Raw genomic sequence first — 13,906 nt, forward strand, 5'->3', positions numbered from 1 at the left:
ATATTGTTGTTCTTGCAAATACCAAGAAAGGGGAATAGTAAAATCCCACCTTTGACATAACAGTGTAGCCTCCTATATCTGTATCTATATTTTGATATATCAGCAAGGACTTGCAGAAAGATGTGGAAGGATACACATTAGGCTGTTAATGCTGGTGATGGGAAAGGTTATTACATTTTTTTCTTTACCCTGTCTTTGTATTCTTGCAACAGGGAAACTACTAGGATTAAAAACCAGCAAATATAAGACCAAGAGAAAATGCATAGAGGTTTTTATGCATTAGAAAATCCCTTTCCCATAATACTTCTATTTTTCAAACTTTGCATGATTGAAAAAATGACTTTTATTCTTTGACTAAATTTTAGAATTAAAATTATACTTAAATTGTTTTTTGTTTTTAGAGCTCATGACACAAAGATAAGTTCTCTTTTCACCAAAACCTAAACTACGAAGGTAGCACCAAAACCGAAAGCCTGACGCTCTGGTTTCTGTGGTGGAGTGGGGAGAGAAGTAGCAGGTTGTACAGATGCAGGATGCTAACTGACTTCAGAGCCCTAGGAACTTCCTGTCCCAGAGCTGAACAGAACAGAGTGGGCAACTGGAGATGCTTGCACAAGTGGAAAAGTAAAGAAAACGAATGCTGCAGAACTTCCGGTGCCGAAGGTTGGGGCAGCTCTGCTCCAGAGAGTCCTGCATCTCGCCCCGGAAGTTACTGAGAGTCTTTCTGAATGGAGATGGCCATGCTTGAGCTGGCTTGTTCTTGCTGCATTAAAGGTGGAGATAGTTCTTTTACCTTTTAGTCCCTAAAAACAGAGGGACTCCATCCCCAGGACCTCTCGCCCAGACTGTTGTTGTGGTCTCCTAACTTGTTGAACCACTCTAGTCTTTCCTTCCAGTTCATCAGACAATCCATTTCCAGAATGACCGTTCTAAAGCACAACTCTTAGGTAATTCCTTTGCTCAAAAACATGCATGGCTCCCCAGCTCTATAGAAGAGTCCAAATCTCTAAACCTGACTTCAGAGGCTTCTAGAATAGGATCCCTGTCTAATTTTCCGCTTACCTCGCTTCTCTCAGGTTCCAACCAACTGAAACTGTTCCCTGTGCATGTTCAGTCTTCTGCTCACGTTCTTCTGAGGTGGGAGCACTCCCTTCCCATTTCATTCATTGCTACCTGTTTAAATCCTCTCCAATCTTCAATATTCATTTCAAAGGCTCCATCTTTCAGAAAGCCAGATGTGACCTCTCTCCCTTCTTCATGTACTTCTCCTATGGTACTTACCTTACACTCGAGTTGTATCCTTCCTCTTATACCTTGGGAGCTTCATCAAGGGAGAGACTGACTATAACATCTCAGTGTCCGAATTTCTTGCCTTAGTACGTTTCTTACATTTAATCAATTTTTGTTGAATTGAATGTGATTGCTGTATGAAATATACCAGATTAATTTTTCAAAACATATCTTTCATTTCTTGTTGATGGGATGCTGTGCAGAGAAATAAAGGAAATATGAACTGGGTTGGTGTCCCTGCAAGGAAATATGACATGACTCTCTTTTTTTTGCAAAAGTTCCCATTTTATGTTATCTAATGTTTTTCAGTCTGTTGGACTCCTTTCTTCCTGCTGCCTTATCATTTCCTTTTGATATCTGTCACGGAATGCCCTTGCCATGACATTGGATGGGGAAATTGGAAAGATGCTTTCTGGAAGGCTGCCTGACAGGGTCTCTAATAGATTTGCATTCGTTGTAACTTTCCTGGATTTATGGACAGCTGGGGACCCTTCAGGCATCTCAGGTAAAGACTAATGGAGGTCCTGGTCAATGCACTGCCTTAGATTTGAGAGTGGTTTGAGCAGCCAAGGCAAGGAAGGTGACTCAGTTTTGCACATCTCCTTAAACCCTTATCTGGCTCCCTGTGGAGACGTGGTGAGAGTTTAACTGCTATCTCCCTTTCCAAGGAATGCATATGGAATTCAAAGAAAAAGAGCTACAGACAGGAAGGAGAGGTTTAAAGGGAAAATCTCATGGGCTTGGAAAGACTTGATTGGGCAAAATGTGGCTCTTGAGAGAATCCAGGTTCTAACAAGTTAGACAAACCCAATTTGGAGTTTGCCTGAATCATTCTGTGATTGAGTTAATTCATAAATCTCATATGTGGTCATTCCATCCCCCTCAAATATAACAAGAAATTGCCACCTTCCTGATGAATGCCATTTATTTCTACACATCAATTTTGTTTTTAAAGGATGCTTGAATTGCTTTATGTAGCTTCCAATTCCCAGTAATTCTCAAAAGTTATAATTACTTTAGATCACAAGAGAATATTACTGTAATTAACTGTCATATTTTTTCTTTAGGAATACTATTTTACCTTGTCCTTATTATGATAAGGAATGTACATACCAAATATTAATAAAAAGTTGTGTTTGTACAATGCATCCTAAAACTGAGAACCGCTTTCTGTATCTGAATAGACAATGAAGTTACACTGAATACACTTATTACCCTGAAAATCATCTTCTGGCCATATATAATTTTTTCCCCACAAAGATCATTAAAATGGCTTTTATTGATTAATATTGTTAAATCGCCATCTGTATTTGAAACCACATGAATTCAATATGCTATAGGATACGTTATACAAAGAATGTAAACAAAACTAAGATAAGAAATAAAACCTATGAAAATTTCTCATGAAACGTTTACGGGGAACTGTTGTAGAAGTTTTATATTGTTCTTTTTGTTTCACTAAAATTAACTGGTTTAAATACACTGCATACACTAACCTATTGGACGCATTGTGCTCTTGCTTAAATTAACTTTCTTCAAACGGTAACTCCTGAACGCTGTGTAATTAACTTAGCTAAAGTTGAGATTTGATCTCAAGCCATTTCAAACTAGACAAAGTGAAAAAAGATGTGGGTAGTTGGCAGCAGATCCCAATACAAATGTGGCATTTGGCAAAGTATGTCTGCCTTGTTTGGCTTTGCTTTTCTCTTTATGGTTGTGGCCTGTTTTTGAAACGCTGTGATTTAAATTCAGTGCTCAAGTGACAAGCCTGACAAAACAGAACTTATTTTCTTGGAGGTTCCATTGAGGGAAAGATGGACGTGCTCCAGGAACTGAAGGAAGTAACCTCGATTTCACCTGGAAACAGTGGTGTCTTGGGGGCAGGAGATTTGGGCTATATATAAAGAGGAAGGGAAAGTGGCCAAGATGCTGAGCCAGATTGGAATCCAGGAATAGAGCAACATCAAAGAACTAAAAGCAGTATCTGTTGTTTCCACTGGATCCCCGTAAGTTGTAATCGGGGAGCCCAAGATAAATGAAGACCAGAAAGTTCTCTCCTGAGATGCCTTGGATTGTGGCAATAGACTTCTAACTGGGTTCTCTCACTCCATCCTCTCCTCCTCCAATGCTCAGCCCACACTGTGGCCAGATTAAATATTTGCGAAGACTTTGTGCCGTTTTCTTGCTCAAGACCTCCAGTTCCTGTTTGTCCAGAAGATTAGGTTAAAACTCCTCCTGCTGGTGTGACACTCCCCTCAACCCAGTTATTTATTTATTTTTCTAACCTCATCATCTTCTGTTGTCCAGCATGAAAGATGTTCTTCACAGTCTCATTCAAAATCCAGCTTAACACCTACCTTCTGCTTCTTTCTGATAACTCAGTCCACATAGAAATGCCCCCCTTCCCCCATTTGCAAGATTGTAGCTATTGTTTTTTAACTTTTGGCAAGATTGTTTTATTGTTAGTTATTTTGTTGGGAGTAACTGTATTTGCAAATATATCCGTGTACAGTCATTATATGGTGTATATACACACATGTAGAATAGAGAATAGATGTTTTCCCTTAGTGAGTTGTAAGGTGTAAATTTCTCCTTAGACAGTTCATTGAAATTGAGGCTGAATTACTGGTTAGGAATTATATATAATATATTATATGTATTCTATATTAATTGTATTGTATAAACATGACGTGAGAGAAAGTACTGAACTGGAAGAATCTGGAAAACTAAATTCTAGTTTCAACTTTGCCACTAACAGGCAAATCGTTTGACCCCCTCACAGCTCCAAACAGGGAATTAATCTCCTTTATGACCATCAGGAGAGCATAAAGGAAAAGTATAACCGTGCTTGTTTATAACAACCTTAAATAGTAAAATTACGATTTCATGTCCCATCCGGTGGACGTAAATATGGGGCACAGCTGGATTAGTCAAGAGAGATGGTGTCTTATTCAGGTGAGTTGCTGTTATTTTGGTTTTATCGATTAGACCACTGAGTACAGAGAGGTTGTGCAACATATTTGAGGTTACCCAGGGTAACAAAGGCCAAACCAGACTCCGTGTGATTTTTACTCCCCTCCCTGTATATAGACGCTTTTTCCCCGGTGTGATGGGCCCCTCTGCTTTACTGGTGGTGTTGAGTGGGTTATAATGCTAACTTGATTTATTTGCTCTGTAATTTTTAAGGGAATCTCCCTGGATCCCTTATTTTTCCTAGTGGGATGGATGGACATAGATGTGCTTGTCTGTGAAAGTTTTTTAGCTTGTTACCTCAAAATCAACACTAATCACTATTTTTATTGTGCATCGGCCCTGTACAGGAGGCACTGCATGTATTATGTCATTTCTTAAACACATCTTATAAAATGGCTATGATAACCCTATTTTACAGATGAGGAAACTATGGCTAAGATTTGATCCCAAGTCAGTCTGATACCACACATGAACCTCCCTCCTATGAGAGAGAAAAAGAGAAAGATCTCAGGTCTTTTGTAAACATCAACATTGCTTCCAGATTTCAAGCTAACTGATACCGTCGATACTCTCGTTTCATCATTTCCTCATTTCCTTTTACCTAACCTTTTGTGAGTAACTAGTAGCAAAGTTGACATGCCTGAATTTCATTTTTCCTTGGGGCAGCTCTCCTCTGGTGAAGGTGCTAATGAGTACTCTTAAAGAGCAGAGAAATAGCCAAGGAGGATCTCAGGAAAGGATGGTGCGACAAAAGATGTGAATGTTCCCCAAACTGAATAATTGGTCCTTGAATAACTATAGCATGGTCAGTGCCTATGTGTTATTTTCATTTTGGGAAAGGTTAGATAAATTACTTTTTCCACTTTCTGATTAAATATGATTCTTCTTTCACAGTGTTTAAGTATAAAGTTAATAAATAGTGACATGTAGAGAGGGTATTACTGATATTTGAAATTTTATGCTTTTTCTGTTTTTAATAATAATTGGAAATATTATAGACAATCTGCAGCATAGTTGGTAGGAGACATTTTCAGACATGTAGTCTTGCATTAAAAATGTTTATGAGGACTCAGTATATTTTGTACAGTTCTTAAGGGAAACAGAATTTGGTTTTATGATCATCACTGTCTTTCTATGATGGAGTGAACTTTTCCCCAAGGAAAGAGTGATCTGTATCAGGAAGCACTCAATGGCATCCTTTCAGCGGATCACACAGCAGGACCCACATGAATAGAGCTAACAAGTTCTGTCCGTTAAATCTAGTGACTTGAACAAATTTTTATTATCCTTTTGTAAAAATGCAAGCACTGCCTCACAAAAAAACCCAGTTGTTACCTAATGAACTGTTTCACCATGTGCATATAAGTTGATGGTTTCATACGGCCAGATTATTGCTGCATCAGCTATTAGCTACTAATAACATGCTCCCACCCTGCTTTTATGACATACTGTACCCAGAATACTTAAGTGTGGACAGATGTTTAGGAATATCATTTTTCCCTCTTGGCTATTGATTGATTCTCAACACCCACTTCTGATTAGAATGCAAGATGTTTTCTTTCAGAGTTGGAGCCTTTACCCAATCTAATCAGAAAAAGACAAGCAACACATCAAGAATTTGGAATGTAATGCTGGAGCATCTTCTTGGACTTCTTACCGTGGACTGTATTTCCAGATGCTCAGTGACAGCCTCTATCACTCTGTTTGTCTTCCAAAGCCAACATATTAGTAAAGAACATGCAGCTCTGACAAAGAGAAAGTGAAATGCCCTATACAGTGGTTTTTGCCAAAATCAAATGGATGGTTTCAATAAGAGATTTTGGAAGGGGGACCCACGACCTCATTGCAGGACAGGATGGAGTGGATCCTTTAAACCAGCTGTGCTTTCTTCAGAGAATCCATGATAGGCTTTGTTTCTAAACCAGTGGCATAGATGCAACTAGTAGCACTTTTTAAAAGTGCAATTGAGTAAATAATTGAGTTTTGCACATGATGAAAATAATTCTTTAACACCAGGGTTTTAAATAGCTTTATTCTTGCTTCCTAAAAACCTGGACCCTCAGGGATCAATAGGAAAGTTTTTTAAATGTTTGTTTTGGGGTGTAATAATGTTTGTATTTACTTATTACTAAGAACTCTCTCAGAAGCTTGAGTTCTTTGATGTCTTGAATAAAGTGGATCCTCCAGCTACCTTCTCTTAATTACACAGCCTGAACATTTACTCTTATCTCCCAGGTAACAAATTACCATCTTGCTCCCCCTAGTGGAATTGTAACTCTACTTCAGAGTTTGAGAATACTGTTATCAGTACGTATTTGATTTAGCATCTTATTTTTGGAAATTGGATATTTTCCTAGTTTGTTCTCAAAGACAGAGAATCAGATAGAAAAATATTGCATTGGGTGGGCTGATAGGGGATGTGGGTAGCAAAACTGGCTTTTTTGCTGATACATTTTCAGTTCGTAGTGTCAGCAAGTTTGGCTATATTGTTCATAATGGCTGCCAAATTCAAGGGGCTTCTGCTGTGCACTTCTGTCTTAGAGGGGTCAAATGTTATCAGCCTGGCAGACAATCACCTCTAGAAGGCAGCTGTTAACACTCCTGGAAAAGATGGTAGAGTGCTGGGAGTTGGTGACATTGAAAGACAAGGACAGGTCCCATCTGAATATTGACTGCCACTTGTGCTATTGGTAAAGTAGGCCCAGGAAGTATCCTTTTGCCTTCTGAATCTACATGAGGGACTGTTCCAATATCCATGGCACATGGCAATTATTTCCAGTCTGCAGCTGCTAAACATAGTAAAAAAATTCCAGTAATTGAAGCTGAAATTACTGAATATCTCTTTTTAAGAAGTTAAATTTCTTTAGGGAATGAGAACCAATGGTTTCACAGCATCAGAATCTCTCTCTTTTTCCTGCCACTATTTGTTTTTCACAACTTTGACTTTGTTATAAATTTGTGTTTATTCAAATTTGCACACAAAGTACTCCTATTTTGTACATGCTAGCATTGAAATGTGTGAAACTTCTAAAAAAATTCTTGTATATGCCAAAGCTTAGGACTCTGCTGTTTTGCAGGTAGGGCCTTGTAAAGGTCAAGGCAAAAGGTGCGTAAGATACAGTGATTGCCAAATTAATAGCCAACAGAGTATAAGTATTTGGTACTTATGAGCAAGAATATTGGAATTAGAATATTCCCCCTTTCTTAAAATCGTGTAATAAAAACAGTATTTAGAAATATTTTTCCAAATATTTGTCCTCAGGGCAAGTGTTTACCTAGGGAAAAATAAAACATTAAGATCCGATTAAAATCCCAACAAAAGGGAATGCCAAAGTGTCCCATGGGTATGTTTTATTTGGGAGTGTGGAGAAAAAGGAAACACTCGTGCTGGCTTTTTTGTTTGTTTTTAAATACCACTGGCTTAAGAGTTACGGAAATTTAGTTCAAGAACTACATCCATGCAAACACATGGCTTCTGTTGGAGCAAAGCCTGTATCTCTGAAGTTCTGGTTTGGAATCTCATAATACCTGGATTCACAGTTGTGCAGACAGTGACGTCACAGTGGCCTCACAGCCCAGCTCGGGTAGAGATGTCCATTTAGCAAGACGTCGGGCTTTGGGCACTTTTCTATTCCACAGGGAGTGTGAGGGATTTGTGTGTGAATCAGCATGTATCTCTGTGTATACACACATGAATGTAGCTAGAGATGTGTACGTGCGTGTGCAAATGTAGGCGTGTACATGTGGGTATGTTCATGTATGCATGTGACTGCAGCTTGGGAAGAGGTACAACCATGGCTCAGCGTCTTCTCTCCACTGGATGCTAGGAGTTCTGGGTGTTGACAGTATTCCCCAAAGCAGCGTTTAGCAGAGAGGTGGGGAGGCGTTGGGGAAGTGTGCATACCATTCTCTGCTGGGAACTCTCCGCATTGATGACACCCTTCCAACAGTCTCGGGGCCTGGGCCTGGAGATGTTTGGGAGGCTCCACACACCACTCCCTGCCGAAGGACTGTGCTGGCATCCTTGTCTGGCAGCTTTGCAGGGTCGCTTTGCTTGGGAACATTCCAGCCATAGCTTGGAACCCTTGTCTTTCTTGAGGGGTGTGAGGACTGAATAGCTTCACGCATTCCTTACACTCATGAGTGAAGAAAGGCTTTGCTTACCTAGCTGTGTTTCCTTAAAGTGACTAACTAGTGGTGCATTAAACTGGGATGAGTTTTGGTTTCTCGGAATCTTAACTTCTCAACTGTTGATTGATCACTGTTGACTCAACACTAAAATCTTGTCTGCCTCTGCTTGTCATCCTATGGTCATTGGGGTTTGTTATTTGCTTTCTTTTAAGGTTCAAAAAGGCAGAAAAGTATACATAAGCATTTGGCCACAAGCACAGCAGATAGAGTATTATGAAATCGATATACAAGATTCAATATTTTTGTTGAAACCCTGACTTTGTGTGACTGTCTGTTTTACGTGAAATATGGCCCTTGCCATGGGGCAGATAGCCTGGAGACATGGTTAGCAGCTAGTCAGCAAGTGTGTGGAAGGAACTCCTTGTCAGGCAGCATGCCAGCTGACACTGAGCTAGTCAAACTTGCATTCCTTTTAAGACTTCTTTCCTGCTGCTTAATTGTTGGCAATTTGCGAAACTGTCTTTGAATCATACACCTTGGCTAGAAGGTAGGATTAAGAGAGTATTGGGGGCAAAAAAGAGATACATCTGTCCACCTGCTGGAAACTTTTATGGTGGAGGGAAAACTCTGGACAAATTCCTGGCATATGGAAATGTTTATCTGCAATTGAACATTTTTTATATAATGTTTCCTCAAGGAATCTTACTATACCCTACTGACAGGACTTATATTGATCCCCCCCAAATAACAAGGGACACCATCAAAACATGTAAGAAAGGTAACAGGAAAGTAGAAAAGAGAAAAGAAAGTCTGTAGGGGGAAATCAGGACCTGGAGTCTCCTGCAGATGCACAGGGGGAGGTTGGGGCAGATAGTGCTAGCTTAGGCCAGTGCTCACCAGTTCCCAGGAGCTAAGCGGGTGTTTATTAAAAATCTAGGTTCTCAGATCCCACCCCAGAATCTCCAGGGAAGGGATCTGGGAATACTATTTTAACAAGCATCTCAGGTGATTCTTACGGTCAGACAAGTTTGAGAAACTGCCATCATCCAGTTGCCTCCTAGGACTAAAGTATTTCCAAAAGTTGTAAGTAAATGTGTATGTGTGCGTGAGTGTTATTGCCAAGGTTTTTAAAGTTTGAAAAAAGTAGTCAAATATTCCATATTGGCATCATAAACAGTTCTTAGTGAAAACATTTGCTATGTGTGTAGGGTTGTAGGGATGCAGAGGGTTTCCCCATATATTATCTCATTTGTCCCTAATACCAACCCTTTGAGGGGTTGGGCATTAAAGGTCATGTTGGGGGGCGGGCCCAGATTATACAGGAAATGGGCTCAGCATGTAGCTGGCAAGTGGTGGAACTGGCTTTGAACAGAATCCTTCCCCACGTGGGGCAAGCCCAGCACCAGCCCCAGAGCCCACGCCTTTTCCTCTTTTCTCCCACATCCTGGTTACCAGGTTCATGGCAGCATTTCTAACATGGATGTGCATATCCACACCTTTGCACACCCGGATTCCTCAGCCTCCATGTCCTTCCTACCCTGTCTGCAAACTCACATGCATTCATTGAGGTGCCTTCCATGAAGCTTTTCTGGATATCTTCACACCCTACCACCCAAGCAGAATCAATTTTTCTTTCAGCTGGGTTTCCATCAAGCTTTATAAATCCTTCTACCATATGTTGGGTCTTGTTTAATATAGGTGAGTTCAATAATACGTGCTCAGTAACGCCTCCCTTCTTGCTCCCCACCCCACCATTATACCACTTGCTTTAAATAGATGGAAATGTAATCGCTTCTAAAACACTCAGCGCTTGTTGGCTAAAGCTATGGGAAGCGTTCGGGAATGATTTCAAGGGTTTTCCAGACATTGACAAAGAAGCGTTCAGGAGGCTAGAAACGCGGCCACCAACATCCTCTAGGAACAGAATTGTTTAAAGGGACCAGGGAACATTGTCTAATGAGAGGTGGGAGAATGACAGGGGTCTCTATGCACAAAAGCACAGATTTGGTGGTTTCCTTGATAAGTAATTTAAGGGCCTTTCAAGGACATCTTCAACTAGTGATTTTCAAGTTATGCTTATAGCCTGATGTTAGTTGTGACTGTCTCTCATGTCTTTCAAGTCATGTTATAGTTATTTCTATTTTTTTTAAATTTATTTATTATTTTTGGGGGGTACACCGAGTTCAATCATCTGTTTCTATACACATATCCCCATATTCCCTCCCTCCCTCAACTCCTCCCCCAACCTCCCTCGAGTCCCCCCCCACTCTCCCCGTCCCAGTCCTCTAAGGCATCTTCCATCCTCGAGTTGGACTCCCTTTGTTATACAACAACTTCCCACTGACTATTTTACAGTTGGTAGTATATATATGTCTGTGCTACTCTCTCGCTTCGTCTCAGTTTCCCCTTCACCCCCCGCCCCCTCCCATACCTCGAGTTCTCCAGTCCATTCTCTGTATCTGCATCCTTATTCTTGTCACTGAGTTCATCAGTACCATTTTTAGATTCCGTATATGTGAGTTAGCATACAATATTTGTCCTTCTCTTTCTGACTTACTTCACTCTGTATGACAGACTGTAGTTCTATCCACCTCATTACATATAGCTCCATCTCATCCCTTTTTATAGCTGAGTAATATTCCATTGTAAATATATGCCACATCTTCTTTATCCATTCATTTGTTGATGGGCATTTCGGTTGCTTCCATGTCCTGGCTATTGTAAAGAGTGCTGCAATAAACATTATGGTACATGTTTCTTTTGGGATTATGGTTTTCTTTGGGTATATGCCCAATAGTGGGATTACTGGATCATATGGTAGTTCTATTTGTAGTTTTTTAAGGAACCTCCAAATTGTTTTCCATAGTGACTGAACCAACTTACATTCCCACCAACAGTGCAGGAGAGTTCCCTTTTCTCCACACCCTCTCCAACATTTGTGGTTTCCAGATTTTGTGATGATGGCACTTCTGACTGGTGTGAGGTGATACCTCATTGTGGCTTTGACTTGCATTTCTCTGATGATGAGTGATGTTGAGCATCTTTTCATGTGTTTGTTGGCCATCCGTATGTCTTCTTTGGAGAAATGTCTGTTTAGGTCTTCCGCCCATTTGTGGATTGGGTTATTTGCTTTTTTGGTATGAAGCTGCATGAGCTGCTTGTATATTTTGGAGGTTAATCCTTTGTCCGTTGTTTCATAAGCAACTATTTTTTCCCATTCTGAGGGTTGCCTTCTAGTCTTGTTTATGGTTTCTTTTGCTGTGCAAAAGCTTTTAAGTTTCATGAGGTCCCATTCATTTATTCTTGATTTTATTTCCATGATTCTAGGAGGTGGGTCCAAGAGGATCTTGCTTTGATGTATGTCATAGAGTGTTCTGCCTATGTTTTCCTCTAGGAGTTTTATAGTGTCTGGCCTTACATGTAGGTCTTTAATCCATTTGGAGTTTATTTTTGTGTATGGTGTTAGGAAGTGTTCTCATTTCATTCTTTTCCATGTTGTTGTCCAATTTTCCCAGCACCACTTATTGAAGAGGCTGTCTTTTTTCCATTGTATACTCATGCCTCCTTTGTCAAAGATAAGGTGCCCATATGTGTTTGGGCTTACTTCTGAGTTCTCTATTCTATTCCATTGATCGTCCTTTCTATTTTTGTGCCAGTACCATACTGTCTTGATCACTATGGCCTTGTAGTATAGTTTGAAGTCAGGAAGCCTGATTCCACCAACTCCATTTTTCCTTCTCAAGATTGCTTTGGCTATTCGGGGTCTTTTGCGTTTCCATACAAATCGTAAGATTTCTTGCTCTAGTTCTGTGAAAAATGCATTGGTAATTTGATCGGGATTGCATTGAATCTGTAAATTGCTTTGGGTAGTACAGTCATTTTCACAATGTTGGTTCTTCCAATCCAGGAACATGGTATGTCCCTCCATCTGTTTGTGTCGTCTTTGATTTCTTTCATCAATGTCTTAAAGTTTTCTGCATACAGATCTTTTGCCTCCTTAGGCAGGTTTATTCCTAGGTATTTTATTCTTTCTGTTGCAATGGTGAATGGGAGAGTTTCCTTAATTTCTCTTTCTGCTCTTCCATTGTTAGTGTATAGGAATGCAAGAGATTTCTGTGCATTAATTTTGCATCCTGCTACTTTATTAAACTCATCAATTAGTGCTAGCAGTTTTCTGGTAGAGTCTTTAGGGTTTTCTATATATAATATCATGTCATCTGCAAAGAGTGACAATTTTACTTCTTTTCCAATTTGTATTCCTTTGATTTCTTTTTCTTCTCTGATTGCTGTGGCTAAAACTTCTAAAACTATGTTGAATAATAATGGTGAGAGTGGACACCCTTGTCTTGTTCCTGTTCTTAGAGGGAATTCTTTCAGTTTTTCCCCATTGAGAACGATGTTGGCTTTTGGTTTCTCATATATGGTTTTTATTATATTGAGGTAATTTCCTTCTATGCCCATTTTCTGGAGAGCTTTTATCATAAATGGATGTTGAACTTTGTCAAAAGCTTTTTCTGCATCTATTGAGATGATCATATGGTTTTTATCCTTCAATTTGTTGATATGATGTATCACGTTGATTGATTTGCGTATATTAAAGAATCCTTGCATCCCAGGGATAAACCCCACTTGATCATTGTGTATGATTTTTTTTAATGTGCTGTTGGAGTCTGTTAGCTAGTATTTTGTTGAGGATTTTTGCATCTATATTCATCAGTGATATTGGTCTGTAATTTTCGTTTTTTGTGACATCGTTGTCTGGTTTTGGTATCAGGGTGATGGTGGCCTCGTAGAATGAGTTTGGGAGTGTTCTGCCTTCTGCAATATTTTGGAAGAGTTTGAGAAGGATAGGTGTTAGCTCTTCTCTAAATGTTTGATAGAATTCGCCCGTGAATCCATCTGGTCTGGGACATTTGTGTGTTGGGAGATTTTTAATCACTGCCTCAATTTCTGTGCTTGTGATTGGTCTGTTCATAGTTTCTATTTCTTCCTGGTTCAGTCTTGGAAGATTGTATTTTTCTAAGAATGTATCCATTTCTTCCAGGTTATCCAATTGATTGGCATATAGTTGCTTGTAGTAGTCTCTCATGATGTTTTGTATTTCTGAGGTGTCCGTTGTGACTTCTCCTTTTTCATTTCTAATTCTGTTGATTTGCATCTTCTCCCTTTTTTTCTTGATGAGTCTGGCTAATGGTTTATCAATTTTGTTAATCTTCTCAAAGAACCAGCTTTTAGTTTTATTAATTTTTGCTATTGCTTCCTTCCTTTCTTTTTCATTTATTTCTGCTCTGATCGTTATGATTTCTTTCCTTCTGCTCACTTTATAGTTATTTCTTTATGCAGTTACCTCCCCTACCAGACTTCTAGTGAGGGTGGGCCTGAGCCGTATTCATCTTTTGTCTGCCAGTTGATAATCGTTGAATACACTTTTGGGGAACAGATCTTCTAGCCATCTATATCTGAATGCAATCCAATTATTTAATTATAGTTCTAATTCAAATTCTCCTGTGTT

General features: G+C 39.6%; 1 protein-coding gene across 5 annotated transcripts in view; it reads left to right on the forward strand.

The window, feature by feature from the left end:
• The window catches only part of ANKRD44 (ankyrin repeat domain 44), a 306,147-nt gene that overhangs the window by 101,276 nt on the left and 190,965 nt on the right, over positions 1-13,906 (forward strand). The gene's annotated exons all lie outside the window — the stretch shown is intronic.

Source organism: Hippopotamus amphibius, chromosome 8, assembly GCF_030028045.1.
Source record: "Hippopotamus amphibius kiboko isolate mHipAmp2 chromosome 8, mHipAmp2.hap2, whole genome shotgun sequence".
Lineage (NCBI taxonomy): Eukaryota > Metazoa > Chordata > Mammalia > Artiodactyla > Hippopotamidae > Hippopotamus > Hippopotamus amphibius.